Here is a 7,247-nt window from a genome sequence, read left to right as displayed (position 1 = left end):
CTTCCTCCCTCCCTCTCTCTCTCTCTCTCTCTCTCTCTCTCTCTCTCTCTCTTTCTTTCTTTCTTTCTTTCTTTCTTTCTTTCTTTCCTTCTCTCCTTTCTTTTTCCTTCCTTTCCCCTTTTTCTCTTTCTGTATATGTATATTGCATATGTATGTGTATATTCAGTAGCATGCTAGATGATTTAATGTCAAAACAATATAACTGCTTGTTAAATTTTCAGTGGGTGCATTTAAACCCCAGAAATTGTCAAATGCTACAAATCGGGGCTTCATTTGTTATTTTGTTTTAATCTTGATGTCAGAAAGTATTGGAAAAAATATTATGAATGCAAATTAAACTTAAAAGTGTGTCATGTCGCTATTTATTAAGCATTTACTAGCATGTTCTTATTTCTATATACATAGATGTCTATATTTATTCATGGCTCTATGAAATATCCCTCCAGCATTTATATATGTATATATTCATGCCTGGGTATATACCTATATATCATCAGTATGCATATATATAATGATGTGACATATATATATATATGTACACACACATACACATATATACATGCATACCCAAATTTATAGACACATATAAATCCGGGGTGGGACATAATGGTATATACACATGTGTACATTCATATACGTGTATATCCCACCAGTTTTTCCTCATAAGTGAAACCAGATGACGTCTCTTTGCTCCAGCTACAGGTTTTCAAGAATAAAAGAATATATTTCTTAACAAGTGGTTTTAGGTTTGGGAAGAAGACCAATTTTTGGACTTTTCTCTTTGAAAAGACATATGGTAGTAAATCCAAGTTGAATCATGGGCTTTCCTCCTTACTTAAACTATTCCTTCCCTTATCTCTGACCCCCTTCAAATGTTGTTGAGGCACTGTAATAGCATGATAGGAAAAGTCTTGGATTTGGAGTCAGTGATCAAAGTGCAAATTCCGGTCCTGACACTTAGACCCTCTGTGACTGGGCAAGCCATTCAATCTGTGTAGGCCTTAATTTCATCATTAGTAAAACCAGAGGACCGACTAAATGGACGCTAAGACTTCTTGGAGCTCTCTATCCATGACCTTGTCCTAGTGAGAGTGAGTAGGATGGAAAGGCAGCAAAAAAAAGGTTATCGCCACATGGGTTGTGTGAATTGGTGTGCCCTGTCAGGACGAGGGGGAGGAGGGTCCCCAACTCTGCCTTAGGCCACCGCTGAAACATCTATTCAGCTCTGGGTATCACAGTAGAGAAGAGGCGCTGTCAAGCCGGAGAGCATCCAGGGCATGGCAGCTAGGCGGGTGCCAGGCCTGGAACACATGCCCTAAGGTGATCTATGGAAGGAACCAGGGATTATTTAGGCCAGTGTGTGGATGGTGTCAGATGCAGAGAGAACATTAGAGCTAAAAGGGATCTTAAAGATCTTCTAGACCAGCTCCTTCCCACTTTGTTTTTTAAATAGTTGAGGAAAGTAAGACCCAGGAAGAAGGAAGGAAATGAAGTATTTATTGGGCCCTTGTGCTAAGCAACTTACAAACATTATCTCATTTGATCCTTATAACAATCCTGGGAGGTAAGTGTTATTATTATCCCCATTTTATAGTTGAGAGAACGGAAGCAACCAGAAGTCAACTGATTTGCCCAGGTTCACCCAGCAGTTGAATTTAAACCCAAGTCTTCATGACTTAAGGCCTAGTGCTCTCATCTACTGTACCTCTAGCTGCCTCTGGTAGGTTCCAGATAGACTCATAGGACCCAGAGTCAGGAAGACTTGGGCTCAAATCCAGCCTCAGACAACTAGCTATGTGACCCTGGACAAGTCATCTAACCTATGGCCACTTCCATTTTTACATCTATAAAACAGGGATAATCTGACACTTACCTCTCAGTGCTGCCATGAGGATAAAGTAATACTTGTAAAGCACTTCACAAACCTATAGTCCTATCCGAATGCTAGCTATATTATTATTATTACTCTAAAGTTGGCAAATACTTTATAAGCATCATCTCATTGGCGGCTTAGTCCTTGAGGGGCTACTCTAGGAACTATGACCTAATGGAGAAATGGAATTGTTGAGTGACTTGCGAGGGTGGTGTGATGTGGGTGGGGGGGAGACATCCAGCAAAGAATTAAATATTCCTTATTGATCAATTTGATTTAAAACTTTTTTTTAAAATAACCCTTACCTTTATGACTAAGAATTGATTCCAAGGCAGAAGAATGGTAAAGGGTTGAGTGACTTGTCCAGGGTCAAATAGCTAGGAAGTATCTACCAAGCAGCCCATATTAATTACATTTTAAATGCAAAGAAAGTTCATCGAGAAAGTAGATGGTCCACTGACCAATAACAGAGCTGTGACCACTGCATATTTTGGTTGTGTCTTAAGGTGTTTTTTAAAAATATCTTGGTTTTTAAAATATCTTAATGCTTAAGACAGTGCCTGGCACCTAGTAGGAGCCTAATTCATGCTTGTTGGTTTGATTTAACTTCATAGGACCCAGGCAACTCTCTAAGCCCATTAACTGTAAAGAAGGTGACTTCTTATATTAGTTGAAGGAGTTCCTTCCTCTTGGAGTCTCTTGTACCACTAGAATCCTTAGGTCCAATCTCTGTCCTTCCATGATGATCCCAGAGTTGGTCCTTAACAAGGGCTGTTGACTGAAGTAGAAGTGACGCACCTTAAAGGCAGGGTCTGTTTTTCATTTTGTTGTTGTGTCCACAATCCTAACACAGTGCCTGGCACACAGTAAGCACCTAATACGTACTTTTGACTGACTGAATATCCTTAAATTGTAGCTCTTTGCCTTTATCAAGGTTACGGTCTCCAGAGAAACAACAATAGAAAATAAGGGAATCTCTCTTTCATTGCAGCTGGAAGGCAGAAAAGGACGTGGAAGCAATTTTCTGTGGAGGAAGGCCATGGAGTTTGTCAGCTTTCAGAAACCTACCCCAATGCAGGCTGACAGTTCTGCTTTACATGCCCACAGAGGCTGGAAATCAAGGCTCAGTGTCTTATCATTCCTGACCTGGCAAGGCGGGATTATGCCACTTTGCCAAGAAAACAGATTCTTGCTGGCTTCAGAAAAGGATGGATGTATCTTAAAATGAATGAATTTGTCCCTTTTGCTCCTTGATGGTGGGGTTTGAGGGCCACGAGATAAGGCCCTGGTGACCACTGTTTCTGCCCCATCTCCTGCCTCCACATGCTTTTTTTCTAATTTATTTCTGTAATTGCTTCATCCTCCCCTTCCACCTGGAGCCAGGATTCGTCTTCTGATGTTTTCTTCTTCTTTCTGGCTTAGACAACATTTATTAAGTGTGTGTCCGGCACTGGGCCAGGGACTGGGGATACAAAGGTGTTGAGGAAACAGACTCTGCCTTTGTGGGGAAGGGGCTGCTGCTGGATGCTTTCAAACCTTTCTATGGTTTGTTTTTCAGGACAAAAGATATAGAACCAAAGAGACCTGGGGAGGCCATTTTGTCCACCTCCCTTCATTTTACAGATAAGACCAGCAGAGGAGACAGTCATGTGGCTCACTCCAGGTCAGACCAGGGACCTGGGATTTAAATGGAGGTTCCGTCACTAACTCTGAGCTCAGAGTTCTTTTCACTCCCCTATTCTGCCTTTCTGCTGTCATCTAGGTGGCTAGGGGGTGTCATAGTGTATAGAGTGCTGGGCTTGGAATCAGTTCCAATCCAGAGTTCTGATCCAGCCTCAGGTATTTACTAGCTTGGTATTGGTATCCCAGGGTAAGCCACTTGTCCCATTTTGTCTCAGTTTCTTCATCTGTCAAATGAGTTGGAGAAGGAAATGGCAAATCACTTCAGTATTTCTGACAGGAAAACCCCAAATGACACTAATGCATTGCTGGTGGATTCTGATCCATTCTGGAGAGCAATTTAGAATTATGGCCAAAGGGCAATGCATGCCTTTTCATTCAGTAATACCACTCCTGAGTCTGTATCCTGGAGAGATTTTAAAAAAGGGGGTGGGGGGGAGAAGGACCTAATTGTACAAAAATATTTCTAGCTGCTCTTTTTGTAGTGGCAAAGAATTAGAAATTAAGGGGATGCCCATCCATTGGAGAATGACTGAACAAACTGTGGTTCGTGATGGTGATGGAATACTATTGTGCTGTACGGAATGATGAGCAGGATGGTTTCAGGAAGAATTAGATATACATGAACTGAGGCAAAGTGAAATAAGCAGAACCAGGAGAACACTGTACACAGTAACTGCAATATTGTGGAATGATCAACTGTGAGAGACTTAACTATTATTGGCAATACAATAACCCAGGACAATTCTGAAGGACTTAGGACAAAGAATGCTCTTTACCTCTAGAGGAAAAGACGTGTGGGAGTGAGAATGCAGATGAAAGCATATGATTTATCACTTGTTTGTCTGGGTTTATGTTTGGGGGTTTTGGCTTTATAAGATTATTCACTTATAAGAATGAACAATATGGAGGTATGTTTTACAAGATAATATATGTATAATCCAGATCGATCCACTTGCCAGCACTGGGAAGGGGACAGGAAGAGAGGGAGAGAGATCATATAACTAAGGAAAACTTGTGTGGAAATTTGTTATAATATCTACATAGTAATAAATAAATCAAAACCAAAACCCAAACAGGGTCATGATGAGTTAGACATGACTGAAAATGAATGAACAACAAAAATTCTGCCTCTCTCTTCTGTCATCTAGGTAGCTCAGGGAGCAGTTGGGCCTGGAGTTGGGAAGAACTGGGTTCAAATCCAGCCTCAGACATTTACTAGCTTTATAACCCTGGGTAAGTCACTCAATCTCTATTTCCTTCAGTTTCCTCAACTGTAAAATGAAGGTAAAACAGCATCTGTCTCCCAAGGTTGTTGTGAGGGATCAAATGAGATGATTGTTGTAAAGTGCTTAGCATATAGTAGGTGCCATATAAATGCATGAATCATCATTGTCATCCTTTGGTCCTTTGGGAGGGAGGAATTGACCCAAACCCCTTGGTACTTTACTTGACATATAATGTATATTTCATCTCTTCTTAGAGACACAAAATGGATAGAAAGCTGGAACTTGAGCTCATATCCCACAGGGACGCTTCTTGACTGTATGACACTGGGCAAGTCATTTTTCACTTCTCTGGAACTCAGACAATTCCCCAGGATTCTTTTCTAATTCATACTACTTGAAGTGATGATTATGTAAACTATAGTAATTGGTTCCAGCCCAATGGAAATATGCCCTGAAAACTGGAATAATAGGAGGACTTCAGAGGATCCATTATTTACATGAATGTAACTTCTAGGTGGTGGAAGGAATTTTGCCGCTGGCACAGAGAATAAAGAATCTGTGCTTGGAGTCAGATCTGAGTCCAAATCTTGGCTCAGACAATTCTAGGTTGGGTGATCCTGAGTGAGTCTCTTAGGAATTCTGTGCCTCAGTTTTCCCATCTGTAAAATGAGGGGGAGGAGGGGTTGGAGTTGATGGTCTCTAAGATCCAGCTGTATGGCACAGTGGATAGAGTGCCAGGCCTGGAGTCAAGAAAAATCTTCTACCTGAGTTCAGATCTGGCCTCAGCTATTTATAGCTGTGTGACCCTGGCTAATTCACTTTTCCTTTTTTGTCATAGTTTCCCAATCTTTCAAATGAGCTGAAGAAAGAAATGGCAAGTGACACCATTGTCTTTGCCAAGAAAACCTCAAATGGGGACACAAAGAGTTGGACATGACTAAAAACGACTAAACAACAAGAGGACTCTTTAACTCTAAATCTACGAGCTCTCTATTAAAATCATGGGGCCTTTACATGTTTTAAAATGTTTGTTATGTCTGTCAAGTCTAAGCTTCACAATAATTTTGAGATTTATTCTTTAGAATAAACTAAACTTTAGAGATTACTAGCTCCATTTTTTAGATAAGGAAATTAAAGTTCAGAGACATAAAGGGACTTTCCCAAACATCCCACAGCCCATATATGTCAGAGGCAACACTCAAACCCAGAGTTCCTTGACTCTAAGTCCAGCCATACATGCATGTGTTTGGACAAAGTGAGCTAATGATAGGATCCTGTTTCTTGCTTATTTAGCAGGCCAATACCCCATGGAATTCTGATTAATAGTTCCATGGAAGTTGTTTTTATGCAAACATGTGATTAATGAAAATAGCTGGCATTTCCATAGCATCTACCATGTGCTAAGTGCTTTAGAATAATTATCTCATTTGAGCCACACAATAACCTTGGGAGGTGGGTGCTATTATTATCCCCATTTACAGTTGAGGAAACTGAGATAATCAGAGATGAAGTGACTTGCCCAGGGTCACAGAGCTAGTATCTGAGCTCAGATCTTTGTGACACCGGGTCCCGTGATCTACCCACTGGGTCACCTAAATGCATGAATAAAACACCTGTAGATGTTTTCTTTCAACAAGACCACTTTGGGTAAAGTGGAAATGAAGTTCAGTAGCTAAAAGTGGAATCACTCATCATGTGGTCTAGGTCTGTTGTTCTATCCATTGTGCTGCGTAACTGCCCCGTTGGGGCTTGATTTTAAAAGAACTTTTGTGGATGATGTTGTCCTTGTGACTATGGCCACCTACTTCCCCTACCCAATGAACTTACCTTTAAAATGGAGAAAAACAACATCATCAAGTCAAGGTATATTTTTGGGCTTGAGCCTGCACTATTTGACATTATTAGAAACTTGGATAAAGGGTTTTATCATCCTATTTGAAGATATTTGCAGAGAACACAACAAGATGGTATTATTACTAATTTTGGATTTCAGACTCAGGATCTCAAAATATCTTGAGGGGTTACAACACCGCTCCAAATCAAATGAGGTGAAATTAAAAATGGAATAAATATAAAGTCTGATAATGGGTTCAAAAAATCAATTGAACAGTTCAGAATGAAAGCAATATAGTCAGAAAATTGGCTGGAAAAAGATGTGGAGGGTTTAGTGGACTGGAAGTTTGAGAGAAACCAGCAATGTGATATGGCAGCCAAAAGTAATCTTGGGCTGCATGGAGAGAGGCATAGTTTCCAGGTAAAAGAACGACAGTCCTTCTGTTCTCCTCCCATGTGGAACCATATCTGAAGTCTCAGATTCAGTTCTGTGTACCATTTTCAGAAGAATATCCACAAGCTGGAGAATGGCCAGAGGGGGGCAATGTCTAGGGTTGTGAAGGGCCTTGAGTCCATGCTATATGGTTTTTGGTTGAAGGAACTGGACATGCTTAATCCAGAGAAAGGACAAC

This window comes from Gracilinanus agilis, chromosome 1 (assembly GCF_016433145.1).
Source record: "Gracilinanus agilis isolate LMUSP501 chromosome 1, AgileGrace, whole genome shotgun sequence".
Classification (NCBI taxonomy): Eukaryota; Metazoa; Chordata; class Mammalia; order Didelphimorphia; family Didelphidae; genus Gracilinanus; species Gracilinanus agilis.
This window is presented reverse-complemented; position numbering follows the sequence as displayed.